This window comes from Amblyraja radiata, chromosome 3 (genome assembly GCF_010909765.2).
Source record: "Amblyraja radiata isolate CabotCenter1 chromosome 3, sAmbRad1.1.pri, whole genome shotgun sequence".
Classification (NCBI taxonomy): Eukaryota; Metazoa; Chordata; class Chondrichthyes; order Rajiformes; family Rajidae; genus Amblyraja; species Amblyraja radiata.
In genome coordinates, this window is record NC_045958.1 from 22,050,103 (window position 1) to 22,066,522 (window position 16,420).

At 42.8% G+C, this 16,420-nt stretch overlaps 1 non-coding gene across 1 annotated transcript; it reads left to right on the top strand.

Moving 5' to 3' along the window:
• The first annotated feature begins 10,425 nt into the window (after positions 1–10,425).
• On the top strand, positions 10,426–10,617 carry LOC116971639. Its single transcript, XR_004411535.1, has one exon. It is a non-coding gene; the product is annotated as a U2 spliceosomal RNA (small nuclear RNA).
• The last annotated feature ends 5,803 nt before the right edge of the window (positions 10,618–16,420 follow it).

Here is a 16,420-nt window from a genome sequence, read left to right on the forward strand (position 1 = left end):
ATTCAATATTATATACTCCAATAGAATTCCTAATGCAGATCTAGCATTTATTGCGTTAGATGCTGAAAAAGCATTTGACCAGGTTGAATGGCCATATTTATTTTCGGTGATGGAAAAATTTCAATTGGGAGAGAAGTACTGTACATGGGTTAAATTGTTATACTCTAATCCAACAGCTAGAATATTAACAACCCAAATGTTATCAACTAAATTTAACCTCTCTAGAGGTTGTAGACAAGGATGTTCACTATCCCCACTATTATTTGATCTTGCAATCGAACCCTTAGCAGAAAGCGTTAGAACACATACAGGAATATACGGATATAACACTAGAGAAACAAGGAATAAAATGTCCTTATATGCAGATGATGTACTAATATATATTACAAAGTTAGAAACTAGTATTCCAAATCTATTAAATTTAATAACTCAATTTGGTCAATTCTCAGGATATAGAATTAATTGGAATAAAAGTGAAATCATGCCAATAACAAAACTCAATCTACATACATTACAACAATCCCCTTTTAAAATAGTTAAAGATAAATTTAAATACTTAGGATTCTATGTAACTAAGACATATACCTCTTTATTTAAACTAAATTTTCCACCCTTACTGAATAAACTACACAAGAATATTCAATACTGGAAAACACTTCCCATTTCAATGCTTGGTAGAATTAATGCTATAAAAATGATCTTCTTACCGCAACTACTGTACCTATTTCAATTAATCCCGATATATATCCCAAAAACTTTTTTCAAAAAAGTCGACTCCATTGTTACAAGTTTTATCTGGGACTATAAGAATCATAGAATAAGTAAAAAACATTTATGTAAGTCAAAGATAAATGGAGGTTTGGCTTTGCCAAATTTCTTGTTTTATTTTTGGGCAGTCTATATTAAAAACATGAATTTCTGGCTGGAAGAACTGGATCAACAACCAGATTGGTTAAGGATGGAAAAGGAAGACTGTTTACCTTTTGAAATTGGACCGATCATATTTGCTACCACAAAACTGCACAAAAAAACCTATAAGGAGAACCCCATAATACATAGCGGAATAAGAATTTGGAAACAATTAAAAAAAGCTTTAAAATTGAATAATATACCACTATGCCTTCCCATTGTAAATAATCCCTTATTCAAACCATCCTTTTTGGATAAGGGTTTCACACAATGGAAAAATTATGGAATTAAAAAGATTGGACATCTTTATGGGAAAGGCACTTTTCTTTCATTTCAGGAGTTACAACAGAATCATGGACTGCACTCAAATAATTTCTTCAGATATCTACAAATTAGAGATTATGTTAAATCTAACACACAAGTCTACAGGACTAGGGAACCAGAAATCCTGATGAATGTTTGAACAAGCATCCTAACACTGAAAAATTAATAGCTTATATTTATAACACCCTCCTAAACAACGAGGTACCACCGACGGAACCATATAGACACACATGGGAAAATGAATTAGGTCATCCTATAACGAAAGATCTGTGGAACGAAAGTTTACAACATATACATCAATGTTCGTTAAATGCCAGACATGCTTTAATACAATTTAAAGTCTTACATAGATTACACTACTATAAAATAAAACTGAATAGAATCTTCCCACAAATCTCTCCTATTTGTGATAAATGTCTACATCTAGATGCTAATTTAACACATACGTTTGCAAATTGTATAAAAATTAAACATTTCTGGACTGATATTTTTGAAATAATTTCAGAAGTTATTAATACAAAACTGGATCCAAACTCAAAATTAATAATACCTGGAATATCAGAGCAAAGTTTAACACTCACAACAAGCCAAATAAATTACCTCGACTACAGCATAATAACCGGGAAAAAATTAATATTAAAATTTTGGAAAGGCCCTACGACCCCCACAATTAAAATGTGGATTGTGGAAATGTCGGAGACCCTATATCTAGAAAGAATTAGACTTGTCTTAATGGACAAACAAGAACTTTTTGATAAAATATGGGCTCCATTCATTAATTATCTGACGGGATAGATACATAGATACATAGAAAATAGGTGCAGGAGTAGGCCATTCGGCCCTTCGAGCCTGCACCGCCATTCAATATGATCATGGCTGATCATCCAACTCAGTATCCCGTACCTGCCTTCTCTCCATACCCCCTGATCCCTTTAGCCACAAGGGCCACATCTAACTCCCTCTTAAATATAGCTTTTTGTACGTTTCTATAAGATCCCCTCTCAATCTCCTAAATTCTAGCGAGTATAAGCCAAGTCTATCCAGTCTTTCTTCATATGAAAGTCCTGACATCCCAGGAATCAGTCTAGTGAACCATCTCTGCACTCCCTCTATGGCTATAATGTCCTTCCTCAGATTTGGAGACCAAAACTGTACGCAATACTCCAGGTGTGGTCTCACCAAGACCCTGTACAACTGCAGTAGAACCTCCCTGCTCCTATACTCAAATCCTTTTGCTATGAAAGCCAACATACCATTCGTGCCTGCTGCACCTGCATGCCTACTTTCAATGACTGGTGTACCATGACACCCAGGTCTCGCTGCATCTCCCCTTTTCCCAATCGGTAGATTGGCCCGGCACGAAAACCCAACTGAAACTTGAACTCAGGATTAGATGAAAAGTCATACTTTATAATCTATGAACCTATCTCCAATGACGTATTATAAGTAATCCATTCCACCTTTTTTTTTTTTTTTGATATTTGTAACTTTTCTCTCTCTTTCTCTCTTTTACTATATAAAAAAAAACACTAGTAGAAGTAATCAACAATTGAAAATTTTAATAATGTATGATTGATGTATATGAAAAGTTTTTTTACTATAATATGCAACTATACTTTATAATATGTCTAATAAAAAATATTAAAAAAAAAAAAAAAAAAACGCCTCTCAAATGCTTAAATTGAAGCCAGATCTAAGGCCGGGACTTGATGTTAATAGGCCTCTCATGCCTCTGATGAGCTTGCGAATAATGCATCTTTCAAAATAGATCCACATAAAATAATTTTTCGAGGATGTAACTAGTAGAGTGGATAGGGGAGAACCAGTGGATGTGTTGTATCTGGACTTTCAGAAGGCTTTCGACAAGGTCCCACATAAGAGATTAGTATACAAACTTAAAGCACACGGTATTGGGGGTTCAGTATTGATGTGGATAGAGAACTGGCTGGCAAACAGGAAGCAAAGAGTAGGAGTAAACGGGTCCTTTTCACAATGGCAGGCAGTGACTAGTGGGGTACCGCAAGGCTCAGTGCTGGGACCCCAGCTATTTACAATATATATTAATGATCTGGATGAGGGGATTGAAGGCAACATCTCCAAGTTTGCGGATGACACTAAGCTGGGGGGCAGTGTTAGCTGTGAGGAGGATGCTAGGAGACTGCAAGGTGACTTGGATAGGCTGGGTGAGTGGGCAAATGTTTGGCAGATGCAGTATAATGTGGATAAATGTGAGGTTATCCACTTTGGTGGCAAAAACAGGAAAGCAGACTATTATCTAAATGGTGGCCGATTAGGAAAAGGGGAGATGCAGCGAGACCTGGGTGTCATGGTACACCAGTCATTGAAAGTAGGCATGCAGGTGCAGCAGGCAGTGAAGAAAGCGAATGGTATGTTAGCTTTCATAGCAAAAGGATTTGAGTATAGGAGCAGGGAGGTTCTACTGCAGTTGTACAGGGTCTTGGTGAGACCACACCTGGAGTATTGCGTACAGTTTTGGTCTCCAAATCTGAGGACGGACATTATAGCCATAGAGGGAGTGCAGAGAAGGTTCACCAGACTGATTCCTGGGATGTCAGGACTTTCATATGAAGAAAGACTGGATAGACTTGGCTTATACTCACTAGAATTTAGGAGATTGAGAGGGGATCTTATAGAAACGTACAAAATTCTTATGGGGTTGGACAGGCTAGATGCAGGAGGATTGTTCCCGATGTTGGGGAAGTCCAGGACAAGGGGTCACAGCTTAAGGATAAGGGGGAAATCCTTTAGGACCGAGATGAGAAGAAACTTTTTCACACAGAGAGTGGTGAATCTCTGGAACTCTCTGCCACAGAGGGTAGTTGAGGCCAGTTCATTGGCTATATTTAAGAGGGAGTTAGATGTGGCCCTTGTGGCTAAAGGGATCAGGGGGTATGGAGAGAAAGCAGGTACGGGATACTGAGTTGGATGATCAGCCATGATCATATTGAATGGCGGTGCAGGCTCGAAGGGCCGAATGGCCTACTCCTGCACCTATTTTCTATGTATCTATGTATCTATTATGCTATTATACAATTGTGAATCGAATGAACCTATTTTAGAGTCTCCAATTATTTGTCTCTGGAATGATTTTCAAAGCCCAATCTTTCCAGCTCTTCAATCATTGTGGTCAGCTGAAGACTCCTCCTGTACTTGATCTCACAACCATGCTGTAGGTTTCTTGACAATTTTCATGATAAAAAAAATGGGAAATTAGAACTGTACAATTTTGAAACAGAGCAGGGCGGAAATCCTGAGGGGGTACGGGGGCTGTCCCTCGTGTTTTGAGAGGTGGAGGACAATGCCCCCATGCTTTGTGAAACAAGTTGCAGCAAAACCGCCTGTGAATGTAGCGCCCAGGTGGGCTCGCCTGCCCCGGGACTGGCTGTAGCGCCCAGGTCAGCTCGCCTGCCCCATACTCCAAAGACGTGCAGGTTTGTAGGTTAAGTGCTTCGGTAAATTGCAAATTGTGCCTAGTGTGTCGCATGGTGCTAGCGTATGGGGTGATTGCTGGTCGGCGCAGACACGGTCGGCCAAAGGACCTGCAGTTCCCAGGTCGTCTGCGTGCCCAGATCGGCTCGCCTGCCCTGGGAATGTCCGTAGCACCCAGGTCAGCTCACCTGCCCCGCGACTGGCTCCCAGGTCGGCTGGCAGGTTTTGCTGTTGCGCCCAGATCACCTGCATGCCCCGGGACTGGCTGCAGCTCCCAGGTCGCGAAAAAGTATTGAAAAAAAATACGCCCGCGAACCGGATGATTTTGGGATTCGTGGGCCCTAGTCTGCCGACCCTTATCCTAGATGTCAGGCCTCATTGTGTCCCCCCCATATGTTAAAAGCGGTTTCCGCCCATGCTTCAATTAACTTCTTTATCCTCAAATTCAAATACCCTGACCAAATATTTTCAACCATTAAGGAAAATAGAAAGCGCAAATAAAACTGAACTTGGAAAGCTGAAACGATGAAAACCAGAGAAACTTGAAGTTAGGTGTCTGCTCTCACAACTTGGGGTAAGTCAAGTCAGAAATGGTGGTAAGAGTAACAGCAGTTATTTTAATCCTTTGCAGAGTTGCTGCCTTACAGCGGCAGAGACCCGGTTTTGATCCTGACTGCGGGTGCTGTCTGTACGGAGTTTGCAGGTTCTCCCTGTGTCCTGTGTGTGTTTTTTCTGGGTGCTCCGATTTCCTCCCACACTCCAAAGACTTACAGGTTTATAGGTTGATTGGTAAAACATTGTAAATAGTCCCTATTTTTAGTGTACGGGGTGATCACTGGTCGGTGTGGACTCAGATGGCGGTAGAGCCTGTTTTCATGCTGTATCTCTAAAGTTTAAAGCCTGGTCTAAAGACCCAGATTTACAAGTCCCTTTGAATGAATTTGGGTGGTGCCTTCCTCTCACCTGAAATATTTTACTTGTCCAAGGCAGGCATAATGTGTTTTATTCCTGTCTCGTTACCGTGGGAGTGTGACTTTAAGGGCTGATGCCTTCCTCTGGTTATTGTTCAGCAAAGTGTCCATAGCTGCAGTAAGAATCGTTTTAGCTCTTGCTTCAGGTTGTAAATCATTTTTTGCAATGTGAAGATGAAATTGAACTTCCAGACATATTCTTGGATCTATCAAATTTATTTTTAAAATAACTATTTGCATTGATTCCACATCTATCGTGGGACTCAATAGATCTGCCGGTTGGTGTGGAGAGGTTCAATAAATCTACCCAACGGCAACATAGCTCTGAGCACATAAAAATTATTGTTCAGGCTTGGGATTTCCTGAACAGTGCAGAAGCCTTGAAGTCAGCAAATATTTCAACCAACATAAGTAGGTGTTAGCTATTAACCCCAAAACAGATGGTAGGCAACATTAAAAGGCCCATGCTGGGAATCTGTGTATCCAACAATGTCATTAGGGTTGAGGTCATGTTCATAAGTGATAGGAGCAGAATTAGGCCTTTCAGCCCATTGTCTACTCTGCCATTTAATCATGGCTGATTCATCTTTCCCTCTCAACCCTATTCTCCTGCCTTCTCCCCATAACCCCCGATACCCGTACTTATCAGAGATCACGGAGATTATCAACAGTGAAGCTGGCCATGAATATACCAGCCAGAGAGGAAGCATTTTAGAACTTGCTTCGGAGTATAAATCACTTTTTCACAGTGGACTTTGGCCTGTTCACCCTATTTAGTATTGCTGCTAACCAACGTGAGAGCTGCAAGATGGCGACACAAGGAACTGCAGATGCCCGAACCTTGCGTGGAACACAAAGTGCTGGAGTAACTCGGCAGGTCAGGCAGCATCTCTGGAGGACATGGATCAGCGACGTTTTCGATTGGGACCCTTCTTCAGACATTGTGGTTAAGCTGCAATGTACATTGTTCCCTCTCAAGAAAACTGGATTGCTGTTCACCGCAGCTATCAGAATTTTACACAATTCACGATACATTTTCTGCAATCAATTGCTAATTTGTAAGTGAAAAATGGAGCCATCAGACTAATGATGACCATCACCTCAGAAATCTTCTTCTCACTGATATTATGAACATCTCCCCTGCCCTAACATTTGGTGGCATCCTCAGGCTACCCCAGGGCTGGTATCCTAAAAGCAGACATTCAATGCAGTACTTTGTCATGTGATGGATCAGAGGGAAACAGTTGTGGATGTGCTCAAAACCTCCATGAAGAGTTGGGACATCCACAGTGACGGCTGGGGATCCATGCCCTATGACAGGTTAAAGTGGAGAAGTACTACCCATCCACCCCATCAGCCCCAGCCATGCAAGTATCTGCCAGGCCCACGTTTTTCTTTATCAGCCATGTCAAAATCCACAGAACCAGAGTGAAAGAAAGTCATCCTCAATCCATGAATCACAGCTGTTCTCAGGCAGCTGAATCATCCTACCGCAACTAGAGAGCTGTCATGAACTACTGTGTATGAAAGAACTGCTGGTTTAAACCAAAGATAGACAAAAAATGCTGGAGTAACTCAGCATCTCTGGAGAGAAAGAATGGGTGACTTTTCAGGAAGTCTGAAGAAGGGTCTCAAGCAGAAACGTCACCCATTCCTTCTCTCCAGAGATGCTGCCTGTCAGAGTTACTCCAACATTTTGTGTCTGGTCCTGAACTAGCATCTACCTCATTGGTGACCCTAGGGCTATCTTTATAACCATATAACCATATAACAATTACAGCACGGAAAACAGGCCATCTCGGCCCTTCAAGTCCGTGCCGAACACTTATTCTCCCCTAGTCCCATCTACCTGCACTCAGACCATAACCCTCCATTCCTTTCCCATCCATATACCTATCCAATTTATTTTTAAATGATAAAATCGAAACCTGCCTCCACCACTTCCACTGGAAGTTCATTCCACACAGCTACCACTCTCTGAGTAAAGAAGTTCCCCCTCATGTTACCCCTAAACTTCTGTCCCTTAATTCTCAAGTCATGTCCTCTTGTTTGAATCTTCCCTACTCTCAATGGGAAAAGCTTATCCACGTCAACTCTGTCTATCCCTCTCATCATTTTAAAGACCTCTATCAAGTCCCCCCTTAACCTTCTGCGCTCCAAAGAATAAAGACCTAACTTGTTCAACCTTTCTCTGTAACTTAGTTGCTGAAACCCAGGCAACATTCTAGTAAATCTCCTCTGTACTCTCTCTATTTTGTTGACATCCTTCCTATAATTAGGTGACCTAAATTGTACACCATACTCCAGAATTGACCTCACCAATGCCTTGTACAATTTTAACATTACATCCAAGTTTCTATACTCTTTGATCGGACTTTACTGGCTTTACCTTGCACACGACGTTATCCCTTTATCATGTATCTGTACACTGTAAATGGCTTGATTGTAATTATGTATTGTCTTTCCGCTGACTGATTAGCATGCAACAAAAGCTTTTCGCTGTACCTCAGTACACGTGACAATAAACTAAACTGACCTAAACTAAACTGAACTTTCAAGAGAGAGTTAGATTTAGCTCTTAGGGCTAAAGGAATTAAGGGATATGGGGAAAAAGCAGGAACAAGGTACTGATTTTACTTCGGAGTCACGTGAGTGACTACGTGAAGAACCCGCTCAGTGCGCAGGCGCGGCATTACGCCAGCAGTGCAACAGCGGCAGCGGGAGTTAGGCACTCCCGCAACAGAGAAACGGACCGTCAGGTGAATATCCTGAGGTCGGGTTTCTTTTACAGGGGAGCCCCTTTTTTCTGCTTGTGTTTTACAGGCAGAGAAAAAAGGCTCTGGAACAAAACTGTCCCCCGTTCAAGGAGGAACGTTTCCCGTCGGGGGTAAGGGGGGCAGCAACAGGCGGTAGGAGCGTTTACCCGGTGTTCCGCAATTCCCCGACACTGTGCCGAGCCCAGCCCGATAGCGGGCTGGATGTATAGCCACTCGAGAGGCATCCGGCAGGTGTTCCCGATTTGGGACGGGACATCTCTCCACCCGCACGGGGGGAGAGAGAGCCGCCTGAGCCGCTGGAGCGGCTCTCGGAGCAGGTGCCTGCGAGACGCGCTGCTAGAGGGGCGCTCTCGCTACTACAAGGCACAAAAGCTCCAGAAGAAGGCGGTAGGAACATTTACCGGGCGCCCCGCTATCCCCACACCGCGCCGAAGCCAGTCCCGCTAGTGCCTGAGCTGCGGGCTGGATGTACAGCCATCCGAAGAGGCATCCGGCCGGTGGCTTCCGACTTGTCGGAGGGGACGTCTCTCCACCCGCATGGGAGAGAGACAGCCGCCTGAGCCGCTGGAGCGGCTCCTGGAGCAGGAGCTCCTGCGAGACACGCTACGTGAGGGGCAGTCTCGCTGGAGGGTTCAGGCATACCCTCCACAGTGCCTAGGCACTGCCCATCGCTTCCTCCTTAGTGTGGTTAGGTTTGGGGTGACCAGTGGCTGGGCTGGTCATGAAGAGGGGTCACTGGCTGAACAATATCGGGAGTATGCTTGAGGTACAGGATCAGGAAGAGCTGCTAGGTGTGGCCGCTATGTGGCTCCACCACTAGCGAGATGGCTTTTCAGTCTCAACTGATGGCCAGCTTACTACCTGTCTTTTCCAAAAAACCTCTCCAAGACAGGTAGCCATGAGGCGTTGGTTTTATCACGCCTCCCCTAAATTGCATTTACTCAAAGTGCCCGCCATTATTGGGGGATACATTGAGCAGCGCATTTAACCTAAATATTTTAAAAATGCATTTGGTACCCTGACGTCGGCTATCATGTCCACATGCTCATTCCAGAAGGGCAGGGTAGTATGGCAAAACACCTGACCTTACTGTTCAACGGTATACCTCATAACTTCTGAAATGAACTCACAAACCTGCCCTCAATCTATGAAATTAACAGGACTATGAGAACGCCGACCTCACAAGCACAGATCCTGCTACCTGGCACTTACCAAACCAGTCCTAAAAAACTGGACGAAGTGTTCAAACTATTCGGCACAAGAGGGCAGAGTCTGGAATGAGCACCACACTAAACCAGACAGCAGTACCTCTACGTGTCCACCAGGGTGTCTACCTCATGGTACTGGTGAAAGCTCGGGGCCTGCATGCCAAACCCGTAGCATTTTAGGCCACGGCCCAGAGCAGGCCCCAGGGGAAAATGCGCCACCCCCCAACAAACATCGTCCCTACAAGAACAAGGAACCAGAAACCGAAGAAAACAACAATGAAGACAGATAAGTATGGTTCCTACCATCACATAAAGGTTAAGGGTTGTACTAACAAGGGGAGGATGAAATACGCCTGGTTAGGAAGCTATCACTCTTGGTAGTTATATACCAAAAAAATAAATACAAGGGGAATAGAATTAATATCTTGCCACCAATTCAGCAAGCACCCCAAGTGGTCTACCCTCCCATGATGGTGAATGTCGCACCATCGTTGATAAACCACTTGAGTATTTCACCAGGTATACCCATTCATGGGATTTGTAACTACTACCATGGATCCAAGGATACTTTATGGTAGACATCGACCTTGAAGATGCACACTATTCAGTACCTTCTCATATAAGTTTCGGATATACCGCAATTACCTGGATGGAGTAACCATGATGAGCGTTGCGGCATTTAAGTCAAAGTTATCCAGAATCAACTAGCCCTGACACTTAGAAACATTCCGTCATGCCATGTCTATATATTAACGACAAACTATCCTTGGATACAGCTTTAGCTGCATCGCTTCTCGGCCTTTTGGCTAAGATCAAGTGTAGTATCTGTTCTTATCAGTTTAATAATCTGATACGGCCCTTATCTAGGGACCATATATTAAATTGAATTTTGGAACAGGGAGATGGAATAGGGGCTTGCTCCGTCCACTCCACGCATCGACCCAGTATTGCAGTGCCTCTGGGAACGGTGCACAAAATATATATCCAGATATTTACGTTGACCATCCACAACGTTGTTATCTGGTATTCATTAAGACTATCAGTCATGGTGCATTAACCACCAATCTACTACGTGGCAAAGTAATTGGGATATAGCAGCATTACCAGCTACTGAACTTTGTACCTTTCCTATGAGCTGAGATACTAGTGTTCAAAACTATCTCCATACCTGTAATATGGGGGCAAATGGATTAATCTGTAGTGTTATCATGGAATTTATCGGCAGGAAGGATTATGGTTGTACACTTCCACCTGTTTTGAGTAACATCTTATGTGTCCTGATGTGTTACTGAGCTTGTAATACTTAATGCCAATATGAATTGACTTAAACATGTTATATATTAACTTACTTAATTCTAGTGAAGCATTTGCTCAGTAATCCACCAAATTTGCATGTTCGTTTATAAGATAACAACATCAGTGGTGGCATATACCAAACCACTTGGGCGGAGAACATCGATATTAGATGACAATTTATTAACAATTGGAAACCGTATGTAGTCAAACATGTTTGACCATCAGTAACTCACCTATCAGGTGAGCTAAATACTGTAAACATACATTTAAACCAAAAATATTTGCTGAAATCACTAAGCAATATGGACACCAGATATCGATTCCTTATATCCAATTAAATCACCACGTACTAACTTACGTCACATGAAACCAATCTCAAGGCAGCGGCAATGGAGACATTCCCGCGTATTGAGGGGTGGGGGGAACCTAATCTCTATGTTTTCCTTTCCTTCTACCTCTTCAATAGGTACTACGACTTCATCAGTCGGGTACTACGCAAATTACAGTGGACCAAGTCCACAAGCATGGTTCCCAGTGATCCTCGACATGGTCATTAAAAGAATTGCAGAATTGGGAAGACCATTGCTGTGCTTGGATCAGCAGCACTATCAACCTGATGACAGTATTCCGTCGCATATCCTAGGGAACATGCCTGAGGAGCATCAAGAAATGGTACACTGTTTTCCAAAACAGGAATTACACATTCAACTATAACAAAAAAAAAACAAAAAACAAAAAAAAAAAAAAAAAAAAAATGGAGCTCCTGGCAGGTCTTCACCACAATGAAGGACATGTTCTGTTAGCCTACTCAACTTGGGTACCGCTCACTGGTGATCAGATACAGGAGAGGTATATCAATCCATTCCCCAGAAATAGGTACACCCAAATTGGGATGTCAGTGAAATCCTGACATACCTTAGGGGATGATCACCAGCCAGGTCACTCACCCTGGAACAGCCTACCCTGAAGATGGACATGCTGGTGGCCTTACATCAACACAAAGAGCCAGCTCTCCCATCTACTGCGATGGGACAACATGGTTATAACACCAGATAGTGTCACATGCCCATTCAAGGGTTGGCCAAACAGAACAGACCAGGAACATCAGGTCCAGTCATGAAATTCCGGGCATACCCACCTGAACCACGTTTTATGTGTCATGACCCACTTAGAGATCGACACAATAAGGAATACCGAGGGAGAGGAAAAAGCCTTATGGGTCAGCCACAGGAAACCGCATGGTCGGGTGACGAGCTAAACTATCTCTAGTGGCTCAAGCAGGTACTGGGAGTTGCTGGAGTAAATACTAACGTGTATAAAATCTTATTCCACCAGGACAGCTTCCACGTCAGTAACTAAGAGGATGGACGAGCCTATGGACCACATCCTGGCTACTACAGGGTGGTCTAGGGAGTATACGTTCCAAACTTTTATAACAAACCACTGACAGAACCTGTATCGTTTGCAGAAAAAGAATCTGCAAAAAATATATAATTTAAGCCCGGGGGAGCAATTGGTCTTGTTGTCGTTAATAACACCATTATTGTTTTTACAAACATATTCATGGTTGATTACGATAACATACTTCCTCCCTCGAATGACTTCGGCAGCGAGTGAAGTATGAACTGTTACACGGTTTGAAATCACAGAGCTTTGAAGTCTTCACGTAGTCACTCACGTGACTCCGAAGTAAAATAGTAAGATTAAACGAGAACTTACCAGTTTGAAGTTTGATCTGTATTTTATGAGGAGTTACGATGAGGGATTACGTGCCCTCCGCTCCCACCCTCATTATATGGATCAAACTAATAAATTGATGTCTCCTTATCTTTACTATGTTTACTTCAAATAACTGTGTCTATCTGTGATTCCACACCGCTGCTTGGAAGTATGCCGCGCCTGCGCACTGAGCGGGTTCTTCACGTAATCCCTCATCGTAACTCCTCATAAAATACAGATCAAACTTCAAACTGGTAAGTTCTCGTTTAATCTTACTATTTTAGATGTTTAAGAAAGAATTGCAGATCAAAAATCGGAGGTAGACCCGAAACATCACCTATTCCTTCGCTCCATAGATGCTGCCTCACCCGCTGAGTTTCTCCAGCATTTTTGTCTACCTACTGATTTTAGATAATCAGTCATGATCATATTGAAGGGCGGTGCTGGCTCGAAGGGCCGAATGGCCTACCCCTGCACGTATTTTTCTATGTTTCTATGAACTGAATCTGTCTAAGAAGCAAATGTTCCCACTGCCTGCCTCCCTTAGATGGTTCAGCTTTCCAGACACACTTTCTACATTAGTGCTTCAAACCTAGTGTTACGATTAGCCTTTGTTGCCAACTGGTTTCTACGCCACGATTTTACTCTATTCTTATTCCACCCACAGTGTCCTGGGGAAGTGTTGTACTGTTTCTATCTTTACAGTGATTTTGTATTGACACTTAATTTGTATAAATAAGTGACTTGTCTTCCTTATCCCTCTGTACTGCAGACACAATCAATTGACTTTGAATTGTAGTTTCTGGTGTTTCAAAAGTAAATTTTCACAGAACAAACTCTTGCAAAAAGTGATAGCAAGAAAAACTATTAGCTCAATCTTGTCACAAGAGACAATAGACAATAGGCAATTGGTGCAGGAGTAGGCCTTTTGGCCCTTTGAGCCAGCACCGACATTCAATGTGATCATGGCTGATCATCCCCAATCAGTACCCCGTTCCTGCCTTCTCCCCATATCCCATGACCACTATTTTTATGAGCCCTATCTAGCTCTCTCTTGAAAGCATCCAGAGAACCTGCCTCCACCGCCCTCTGAGGCAGAGATTTCCACAGACTCACAACTCCCTGTGAGAAAAAGTGTTTCCTCGTCTCCGTTCTAAATGGCTTACTCCTTATTCTTAGACAGTGGCCCCTGGTTCTGGACTCCCCCAACATCGGGAACATGTTTCCTGCCTCTAGCATGTCCAAGCCCTTAACAATCGTAAACAAACTGAGACTGCAGATGCTGAAATCTGGAGCATAAAACAAAGCGCTAGAAGAACTCACTACGAGTATTTTGTATCAGTCTTCACCATAGAAGACACAAAAAATATTCCAACGCTGGATAATCAGGGGGCGGTAGGAATGGAGGAGCTAAATACTATTAAGATCACCAAGGAGGTGGTATTAGGGAAATTAATGAGACTGAAGGAGGATAAATCCCCTGGGCCTGATGGATTACATCCAAGGGTCTTGAGGGAGATAGTGGTGGGGATTGTGGATGCATTGGTGATAATTTTCCAAAACTCCCTGGAGGCAGGAACGGTCCCAGTGGATTGGAAAATGGCCAATGTAACACCTATATTTAAAAAAGGAAGTAGACAGAAGGCGGGTAACTATAGACCGGTTAGTCTAACATCGGTGGTGGGTAAAATGTTAGAGACAATTATTAAAGACACACTAACGGGGCACTTGGATAAACATGACTTCATCGGACAGAACCAGCATGGTTTTGTGAAGGGGAAATCCTGTTTAACGAATCTGCTCGAATTCTTTGAGGAAGTAACAACCCGGGTGGATAAAGGGGAACCGGTGGATGTGGTATACTTGGACTTCCAAAAGGCTTTTGACAAGGTGCCACATAAGAGACTATTGCTAAAAATAAAAAATTATGGGATTGGGGGTAATATATTAGCATGGGTAGAGGATTGGCTGACAAATAGGAAGCAGAGAGTGGGGATAAATGGTTCATACTCGGGATGGCAACCGGTAACTAGCGGGGTTCCGCAAGGGTCGGTGCTGGGACCCCAGTTGTTCACAATTTATATAAATGATTTGGAGGAGGGAACCAAGTGTAATATATCAAAATTTGCGGACGATACAAAAATGGGAGGAAAAGTTGGGGATGAGGAGGATAGGAAGAGTCTGCAAATGGATATAGATAAGCTAGGTGAGTGGGCAACAACTTGGCAGATGAAATTTAATACTAATAAATGTGAAGTCATTCACTTTGGGAAAAAAAATGATAGGGCAAGTTATTTTCTAAATGAGGAGGAGCTGCGTTGTAATGCAACGCAAAGGGATCTAGGGGTATTAGTACATGAATCACTAAAAGTCAGTATGCAGGTGCAGCAAGCAATCAGGAAGGCCAATGGAGTTTTGGCCTTTATTGCTAGGGGGATTGAGTATAAAAACACGGAGGTCTTGCTGCAGCTGTACACAGTATTAGTGAGACCACATTTGGAATACTGTGTACAGTTCTGGGGTCCATACTTAAGGAAGGATGTACTAGCCCTGGAGGCAGTGCAGCGAAGGTTTACAAGATTAATTCCTGCAATGAGGGGATTGACATATGAGGAAAGGTTAAGTAAGCTGGAGCTCTACTCTTTGGAGTTTAGGAGAATGAGAGGCGATCTCATTGAAACATATAAGATCGTGAGGGGCCTTGATCGGGTGGATGCACCGAGGATGTTCCCAATGATCGGGGAAACTAGAACTAGGGGACATAGTTGCAGAATAAGGGGGGGCTCTTTTAAAACTGAGATGAGGAAGAACTTCTTCACCAAGAGGGTGGTTAATTTATGGAATTCACTGCCCCAGGGAGCAGTGGAAGCAGAAACGTTAAATATATTTAAGTCTAAAATAGATGGTTTTTTAGCTGCCGAGGGGATAAGGGGCTACGGGGAGAGGGCAGGGATATGGACCTAGGTATGGTTAGTATAGTAAGACCTGAGTGATCTCCTGGACAAGTGTCGATCGCCTGGATTGGGGTCGGAGAGGAATTTCCCGGATTTTTTTTCCCGAATTGGACCTGGGTTTTTATCCGTTTTTTTGCCTCCCCCAGGAGATCACGCGGTTCTTGGGGTGGAGAGGGGTGATAGCGGTATAAAGGGGAGGGTAGTGTCTTGTGTTCTGTGTCTTGTGTCTACTGTTTGTGGGTAAGTGTGTCTGTTTAGTGTTCAGCCATGAGCGAATGGCGGTGCGGGCTCGACGGACCTGGTGGTCTACTCTCGCACCTACTTTCTATGTTTCTATGTTTCTAACTCAGTAGGTCAAGTAGCTTTGTAGAAGAGGATTGCCATCCTTGTAATATAGGAACGATCCTCTTCTCCCCAAAAAAACTGAATAACACAATATATAAGAAGAACCCAATTATATATGGTACAATAAGAATTTGGAAACAAATAAAATTATCTTTAAAATTAAGAAATCTATCACTGTTAATGCCAATAGCGAATAACCCTTTATTTAAACCATCTCTTATTGATAAGACATATAACCAATGGGAAAGTCTCGGAAAGAAGGATCGGGGATATGTACGAAATGGGAAACTTACTATCATTCCAACAACTACAATTAAAATTTAAATTGAAAAACAACCAATATTTTAAATATCTTCAGATTTGCGATTTCGTGAAAAAATATATACAAGGATATCAAAAAGTAACTCCTGACTTATTGGAAGAAGCAATGAATATTGAAGCTGACTCACAAAAATTAATATCATATT